Source organism: Dasypus novemcinctus, chromosome 3, assembly GCF_030445035.2.
Source record: "Dasypus novemcinctus isolate mDasNov1 chromosome 3, mDasNov1.1.hap2, whole genome shotgun sequence".
In the NCBI taxonomy this organism is placed as follows: Eukaryota; Metazoa; Chordata; class Mammalia; order Cingulata; family Dasypodidae; genus Dasypus; species Dasypus novemcinctus.
In genome coordinates this window covers 162,811,481-162,820,204 of record NC_080675.1, presented here as the reverse complement: position 1 = coordinate 162,820,204, position 8,724 = coordinate 162,811,481, and positions in this window count along the sequence as shown.

Here is an 8,724-nt window from a genome sequence, read left to right as displayed (position 1 = left end):
CTCTACAATATTGTCAGAAATTTCTCTGAAATTGTTTTATTCCAATCCTGTGTGAGTTTCGGGTTTCTAAAGTTGAAAAAGTAAGAAAAGCCTGAATAACTAACTACACTAAGCAGCTCTTATTAAAGCTAGGGAATTCTTATGATAGTAAAAGATATTTTGAGACTAGAATACATAAATAAGTTAATATTTGTAGTGACCTACTCAAGAGCCTGACAAATACACAGCATGTATGTCATGATAACTTGCATCATAGTTGTCATCTTCATCTACATTTCTATGCCTTCTCTCCTGATGTCCCTAGCATTATTTTATATATTCCAGGAAGAAATTCCTGAATGATAAAGACTCAAGCATCTAATCTGCATCTAAGAGGCTCTCAGAGAGCCATATTTCATTTTTATTTTTCTAAACAAAAGGGTGCACATAATATACTGGCAATGGCTCTGTTGAGGGAAAAGTCTCTAATGGGAATTGAGGGGTCATAAGTTAACACTATGTCCTATGTTTTGATGCCAACACATGCTATACTCCAATGGAGTTTTATGGAACAGAATTGCTCTTTAATAAGATACTCATTTGCAGATACACTTCTCCTGTACTGCCTTAGTTTTAAAATAGTCTGATTGAAGTCCTGTGGAGGTACAGTCCTCTGATAGCAACTCAGCTTAATGGAAATGAATTGCATCCATTGCGACCCTCTTACTACACATTACCATGGTAGTGTAAGATGGATAAAAGACTTTTTTCTTCCACTTGCTGTAGCTTATTTAGTTCTTTGAGCTGATGTATAAATTTCATCCTTTTGCATCTCTACTTCTCTTTCTGATATACACATATTGGGAGATAGCTGGAAGGATCCTCTAGGTAACCTTTTCTTTTGTCTTTAAGATAAAGTAAGCCTTGAGAAATGTTTTAAACTCTCACTTGCTTTCAACCCTTCTTCCACTGCCTCCTCTCACAAGATTATTAAACCTGAAATATTTATACAAGGAGAAATTAGTTTCCACTAAATGTTTACCTTGGCTGGAATAAAAATTAATATAATTAAAAAAAGAAAGAAAAAAAATAAAATAACTTTGGGACTCTCAGGATTGTTTGGAAGATTTAAAAGACGTGGATTAGTTCAGTAACATTTCAGCTTTCGAAAGTGTTTCAATTAAGCATGGCCAATTTTTGGCCATCAAAGCTTTTGTTCATTCATTTTCTTAAAATTAACCAATATATACATTGTCAACTATTGTGTGCAGAGAAATTTGTTATTTTTCTTATTTTCTCTTAAATGTAAGAACCCTCCAATAAACATATTGTAAAGTATCCCCCATTCAGAAAGAAAACCCAATTCCTAAAATTGCACCCACACTTTTATTTCAGTGTTCAGAACTTATCCTTTATTTCTGATAGCTAATTATTTATTTCCAGCCTCAAGACATCATGACTGATTGGAGGAATGAATTAGAAAAGACGTCTATGTTATAGTAGTGATAATATTGATCACTCAGGATCAGAATGGATACTGTGAAGGTTCTTTTTGAAACAATGACTTTAAGAAGTTTTATAGTGCCATCCACTTTTGTGAATACACATCTCTACCCCCTTTTAAATTTTATGGGGGCAAAAAACTCAAGAATATATTCAAGAGGAGGTCAAGACCATGACTTCCTCTTCCAAAGACCTAATTCACTTTCAGTATAATTTATATGCACACATAATTTGTTGACATTGATATCCTTAAAAATGATGCAACATATAGTTGCATGGACAGGTCAGTGCCCCAGACAACTAGATATGCAGAAGGGGACTGACATTTATTGAATACCCACCTACTATGTGTTTCTCCTCATGTCAGGCATTTAATGTGTTAATTCATAGATGTTAATTGAATTCTTTCATTAGATCACATGTTTATCTATTAATATCTATTTATCATTATCTATCTACTTATATTTACTCCCACTTTGAGTTAGCCAAAGCTTAGTGAATTCATAGATCCTATAGCCAGGGAGTGGAAGAAACAGGAATTTAATCCAGCTCCTAAAAATTATACTCTTTTTTCACATGTAGCATATTGCCTCTCCCTGATAACCATGAAATAACATTTCTTTAAGATGTATTTAAATTTTAGAAATAGAATGGAAAAAAAAGTCATATACTTTACAAAGGAAATTTGAATTTAGAGTAGAGTCTTGGAAAAGCTTGAGTAGACCTGAAATTTCAGCCAAGTATACCTCCGTGCTTTCTCACGTTTCCTTTAGCTCTAATCCAAATCTTCCTCTGGTCTTCCATATCCGCTCCCTATCTTCTATCATGTTTTAGTCTGCACTTAACTCAGTATGTTGTTTCTATGTCATTTTAAGCTTTAGCTTAAATCATGAAATGGAAAGTTACCCTTGGGTCTGGAGCATATCGTAGTGCCAGTAAGGAAGTGTTGGAAAAAAAAAAAAAGATGGAGGGAAGGAAGAGAAAAGTCTAACTCAAAGTATTAAATAAATATACATGAGTCCATACTGATATAAATAAGTGATTGCATAAATAAACAAATGAGAGAGAAGAGAAATCTAAACAGAAGAATTGAAAATAATCTATGTAGACATTCTATCCTCAAGGAAGTGAAACCTAATTCCCACACTGTGGGGTGCACAAAATGACTTCATTCCAAAGAGTACAGTATGGAAAAAGGAGGAAAAAAGTAACTTTATAGTGGAGAATCTAGCAAATGCTTCCTCATTCAGGTGATCACAGTCAATATTAACAGTGATAAGACAGGTTAATAGTACATATCCTTGATGTGATATGATGAAAATGGCACTTTACCTCTGTGATCTTCCTCCCCCAAGGCCATAACCCAGTCTAATCTTGGGAAACCATCAGACAAATCCAAGTTGAGGGTTATTCATAAAATGCCACTCCAGTACTCCTTAAAACTGTCAAAATCATCAAAAGCAATGAAAGTCCCACCAACTGTCACAGTCAAGAGAAAACTAAGGAGACGTGCTATCCTGTGTGTGATCCTGGGCAGACAAAGGACATTATGTAAAAATGAAGGAAATATGAATAAACTATAGACCTCAGTTAGTAATGTAACAATACTGGCTCATTAATTATAACAAAGATGCTGTTAATGGGAAAACCTGGGTGGAGGGTATATGTGAACTCTCTGTATTAGCTTTACAGTTTTTCTGTAAATCTAAAACTGTTCTTTAAAAAAGGTTTATTTAAAGTAAAGGGGAAAAAGTCATTTTTCTGCAAAGGGATGATTTAGGGCACATGCCGGAGTGAATGGCAGAGGTACTTAGGAAGGAGTTTGTGGGGACTGGGGGAACTGTAGTTAGGTGTGAGTTCGTTTTCTTGGGAGGCTAAGAGTCTCCGCATAATTTAAATGACACTCTATCCAGCCTAAGATCAGCCTGGGTTTTACATCCACTCCATTTCTCTAAAAGAAGATTTTGATGACTTTCTAGGAAGGAAAGAATAAAAAGGAGTGTGATTTTGGAGGAATTCCTTAAATGCGAAAACTTGATGTCTCCACCTTTAAAACAATAACATCAAGAAGTAGATGAGCCAGTTATCAGGGCTGTCATTATGGTGAGCCTGGCTTCTCTCAGAGCTAACTTCTCCACAGACATGAGATAGTTCCTTCGTATTGACTAGACTCCCCAAGGCTGGAAGGCTTCAGTGGCTTATTTTCTAGGGTCACTGGTAGCAGACAATGAAAATTATTGCAGAAGCAAGAGTTGGAGGTGGAGAAGAAGAGAAGGAAGAAGAAACAAAGGAAAAGAAAAGGAAGAAATAATTCACTAAAGAGAGATATATTTTGCCTAGAAAAGAAGAAGGAAAAAACCAGCCAAGGTGGCAAATGCTCCATGAAAGTCATATTTTGGACTTCAAAAAATGTTACCATAATAATTAGTTTTAAGGCTGAACATCCCATTATCTGGTTTCATTGTTAGGCCTGGAGATGACCAGAGAACCAAAATCAAAAAGGATGCTTTACAAAAGAAGAAACAAAAGACAGCTTTGCCTGATTTTAACAGTTCAGGAGCCCATATTAGCCCTGGTAAGTCATGCAGAGCCAGCAGGAGAGCCCCTCACTGATGGAACGCAAGGTCACAGAAAATAAAGCAGAGAGCCCTTGGCCTCGTAAGGCCTACCATGTTTGCCAGATCTCTCTCTCTCTCACACATACACACACACCAACCTTCATTCTAATTAACCTCCTCCCCTATCATTTCCCTTTCTTTCATTTCTGTCATCTCCATTTCACAGTATCACTTGCCCAGTAAAATGAGACTCAGACACATTCTATTTAGAAAGAGAGTGTCTCACTAGGGGTGACAAGTCTTTTTTTTTTGAGGTCATTTATCTAATTGCTCTTTGCAGATAAGAATTAATTAGCCTGATTATTTTTCTTCGTTTTTGGATGGGTTCCCCACCTGAGGAGAAGAAATTCCTTAGTGTCAATGATTAATTGCTCAGCCAGAAGCTTACTGCCTTGCATTTGTAATAAATGCCGCCTAGCTCTTCAGGTCATATTAAGAACCAGGCAGGTTGTAGTATAATGTACAGGATAATAAAGCACTTGTATAAATAGGGGCAGCAGCATTTGATTTTGATTAAATATTTTAATACATCAAAGGGCGAAGGAGTTTCAAGATGGTGAAGGTAAGTAAGTGCCTCCATTCGGGGCAGCTTTTCTCTCTCTTTCATGGGGCACAAAGCATCTTCTCTGGCATCAACGTCAATGACAGGCAGCAGGTGGCACTTCATTGTAGGATTTATCTAAAATGATCACAATGACCTGTAGGGTTTTTTTTTTTTTGGTTTGATTGTCTTCTGGCAGTCTTTTTAATTTTTCTGGGAGAGAACATCTAAAAGCACAAGAGTCTTCAGAGTCCAAATCCCTTCTATTTCTAAAATAGGAAAGTATGACCTTCCTTCTTGGTTTGCTTCCAAATTAGTTGTTTTTTTTTAAATTGTTCTTTTTGCTGTAGTATATATTGCAATCCTCAGACCTCAAAATAAAGCAATTTCCTTCAAAGGTGAGCAAACCAAAATGTGATGAAAGGCTGATATTTTAAAATAAATTTGTAAAGAAGAAACTTGAACTCATGTGTGAATTTAGAAGGCAGGTCTTATATTATTCTTTGGATAGTTTAGTTAAAGACATGTCAATATTTTGAACACTCTGATTAAGAGTATTGCCTCTCTCCCATGTTTACAGTAGAATTTTGTAGATAAAATTTCTGTGATAATTTTAATAATAAAGGAAACTTAAACCCAGAAAAAAAAAAATTGGAGCAAGTGCAGCTCTAGCAGTTGAGCACCTGCATCCCACACAGGATGTCCTGGGTACAGTTCCCAGTGCCTCCTGAAAAATCCAAAAACAAACAAGAAGCAAAATGAATGAAAAAAACAACTCTGGGAAACGAATGGATTCCCACATGAGATGTCCCAGGTTCAATCCTTGGCCCCTGGTACCTTAAAAAAAAAAAAGAAAAAAATTAAATTCCTCATCTAAGGTCATGGTCATCCAGGAAGTGAGGAAGAATCAGATCTAGAACTGAGCCATCTGCTTCCCAGGTCAATTCACTACATTTTTGTCATAAAAATATATATAAAAAATGAAAACCCATTATTGATATGGGAAGAAGTTAGCTTCTATTTGGTGATGAACAAGATACCATCAATCTCTCATAAAAGTGTTGAATGAAAATTATTTTTGAAAAAATATAGTCCAATAAAGTAACATTTTCTGTAAAGGGAAGATCTCTATTAATTGGAGGGTTTGATTAGTAAGAAGAGTGTTTTTCCTAAGAGGGTAAATAAGGAAAACATTCATGATTGCTAAATTATATTATGGCAAATAATAAAATCTAACATGAGGGAAGCGGACTTGGCCCAGTGGTTAGGGTGTCCGTCTACCACATGGGAGGTCCACGGTTCAAACCCTGGGCCTCCTTTGTCCTATGTGCAGCTGGCCCACGTGCAGTGCTGATGTGTGCAAGGAGTGCCCTGCCACTCAGGGGTGTCCCTGCATAGGGGAGCCCCATGCACAAGGAGTGCACCCCCAAAGGAGAGCAGCCCAGCGGGAAAGAAAGTTCAGCCTGCCCAGGAATGGTGCCGCACACGTGGAGAGCTAACACAAGATGGCGCAACAAAAAGAAACACAGATTCCTGTGCCTCTGACAACAGAAGTGGACAAAGAAGAACAAGTAGCAGATAGACACAGAGAACAGACAACTGGGGTGGGGGTGGGGGGGAAGGGGAGAGAAATAAAAAAATAAATAATACATAAATCTTTAAAAAAAAAAATTTAACATGTTTTCTTCCACTTTATGGAGCCCCAACATGTAACATGTAGTAGATTGTTATTAAATACCTGTTGAATAAATGAGTGAATGAATGAATAAGTGAAACCATTAAATGTGGTTGTCCTTAAGTGTTTTATCATCTTTTGTCTATCTCTCATCACCAGTTCTTCTCCTCTTAAAATTATGTAGAATAGAAATTATTATTTTGGAAGTTCCCCAGTTTACCAATCTTACCAAAAACATTTTTATTTTACAGATTTGTACAATGATATTTATATTTGATTATCTGTCCTGAAAAATGCCTATACAATTCAGAACTGGAGATTTCTTCTATATCATCAATGAATATTTTCACATACCAAGGTCACATACCTACAAATTTTAGGTCATTTTAGGAACATATATTATTTTGGTTATCATCAAGGGCCTGCTTTTATTCTGCTTTGTAAGTCTTCCCATACACTCTGAGATCCTGGTAGATTGTAAAAATGCAAGTTTTCTTCTTCAGCCAACTGTCAAGATTTCCAGAGCTTCCATATGAGCAAATATTTGTGTTCCACTTTCTTTTCACAAAAAATGGTTAAATTAGCTAACATATTGTTGAGCATAGATATTTCATGTTGCATTCTCATCTTCTAAGGCTATTGTAAGATGATTATGGGCAAGGGTGCCATCCTTTGCATATTTCCAATTGCTTTATCCAATTGCTTTATCTTTTGGGAGAACTGGTTGTTCTTTTGTGATGATTCAAAATGGACATTTGTTCCATATTTTTAATTTGGTTTGAATTGATAATTTATTCAGAAGGCAGTAGTCAGAATGCCTGAATTCAACACATAAGCAAATCTGTTATGGGTCTAAAAAAATAATAATATGTTGCAAAGAGATTATAATAGTGTGTCGTAGTAAAAAAATATGTAGCTGCTAATTGATCAAGCTAAAATTCACAACCAGAATTTGTAGAAAAGTAATATTAGTAAAAGGCCATATTTCTCTCCTTTCCTCATTAAATTTTAAATAGGCTTTCAAGGAAAAAATGATAAGATCAGAATGGGTCAACAGTATGAAGCTTCAAATAGGGGTAATAAGAGCATCCATATCATGGGGTTATGATGAGGACTCATGTTTATAAAGTGCTTAGAACAATGCCCAGCACTTAAACACGTGTTCTGTACAAATCAAAGATTCCTATACACCTCTCTTGATGCACTAATACCACAATCTATACGCTGAACTTGAAAACTACATTTAATCTGTATTAAATCCAGTTTCTGGTTCAAATGCTAATTAACTATGCAAATTATAACCAATTTTCTTTGATTAAGGACATGTTCAAGAAAGATAAGTTCAACAAAAAGGGATTTTTATCACTCTATCAAGCAATATGTTGGGCATGCCTGAGCCGTAAGGATTCCAGATTTCGTTTTTGGAGGTCATAGATTTGGTGTCTTGAGTCCTCATCCAGAAATTTGGAAAATCACAGCAAATGGCATCCTTCTCTTTTGCAGGGATGTATATTCTAGAAATGCCCATGAACAGAAAATCCACCAATACTTTTTCCTGATAAAATGCTTCTTAAAATCTATTTTATAAAATACTCATTTAATAGAATTAATCCGTTTTTCAAACTCCTGTGCTGTGGTCAAGGCTCTTTGTCCTTCTCTTCAAGTGACAGGGCTATGGAGAAGGATTCTGAGGAGGGAGAGCTCTACCAGAGATCCCAGACAGCCAAGCTTGCAGGCATAGCCTGGAGTCTGTCCAGAGAAGAAAGCTTCTGGGTAAACGACAGAGAACTCTAACCTCTAAGGGGGTGATCAAGGCCTGGGAAACTAAAGTTCTCTAAAGCTATTAGGAGTTCTGTCACAGGAGCAGGACCTAACATCAAGACCTGTATAGGAGATATAAATATCTTCAAAAACTTTCAACTCCTCTCATTGAAACAAGCTTTTTGAAGCTTTCTTTGCCTCCCTGACTGCCTTGGTTCATTTTTGTCTTGTCCGCTTTGAACTAGCCTGACCTAACATATGTGATCCTTTCCTATCTTTGCAAAATTGCTGGCTTGAGAATATCTGATGTAAAAACCTATTTATCCCTGTTCGATGATCGTTTTGCTGCAAGATTGACCCATTTAGAACAGAGCAAGCAGAGAGGCAGAGAGGGTATTAGAAGCCTGCAAGAGATGGGAATTTGGGAGGATTATACGGACATTAAATGAAGGATGTTAAATGCACAGCGTATGATTAAAATGAAGAGTCCTCACTCTCTTGATTGCAAAGGGTTTTTTGTAGTCCCCCATCTCACAGTGACAACACCCTGATTTCGGAGTGCATGAGTTTCTTCACTCAGAAGCATACTACAACCTCTTTTTTGGCAGTGTCACATTGTAGTAAAATGTATGACCAATAGACTTTGA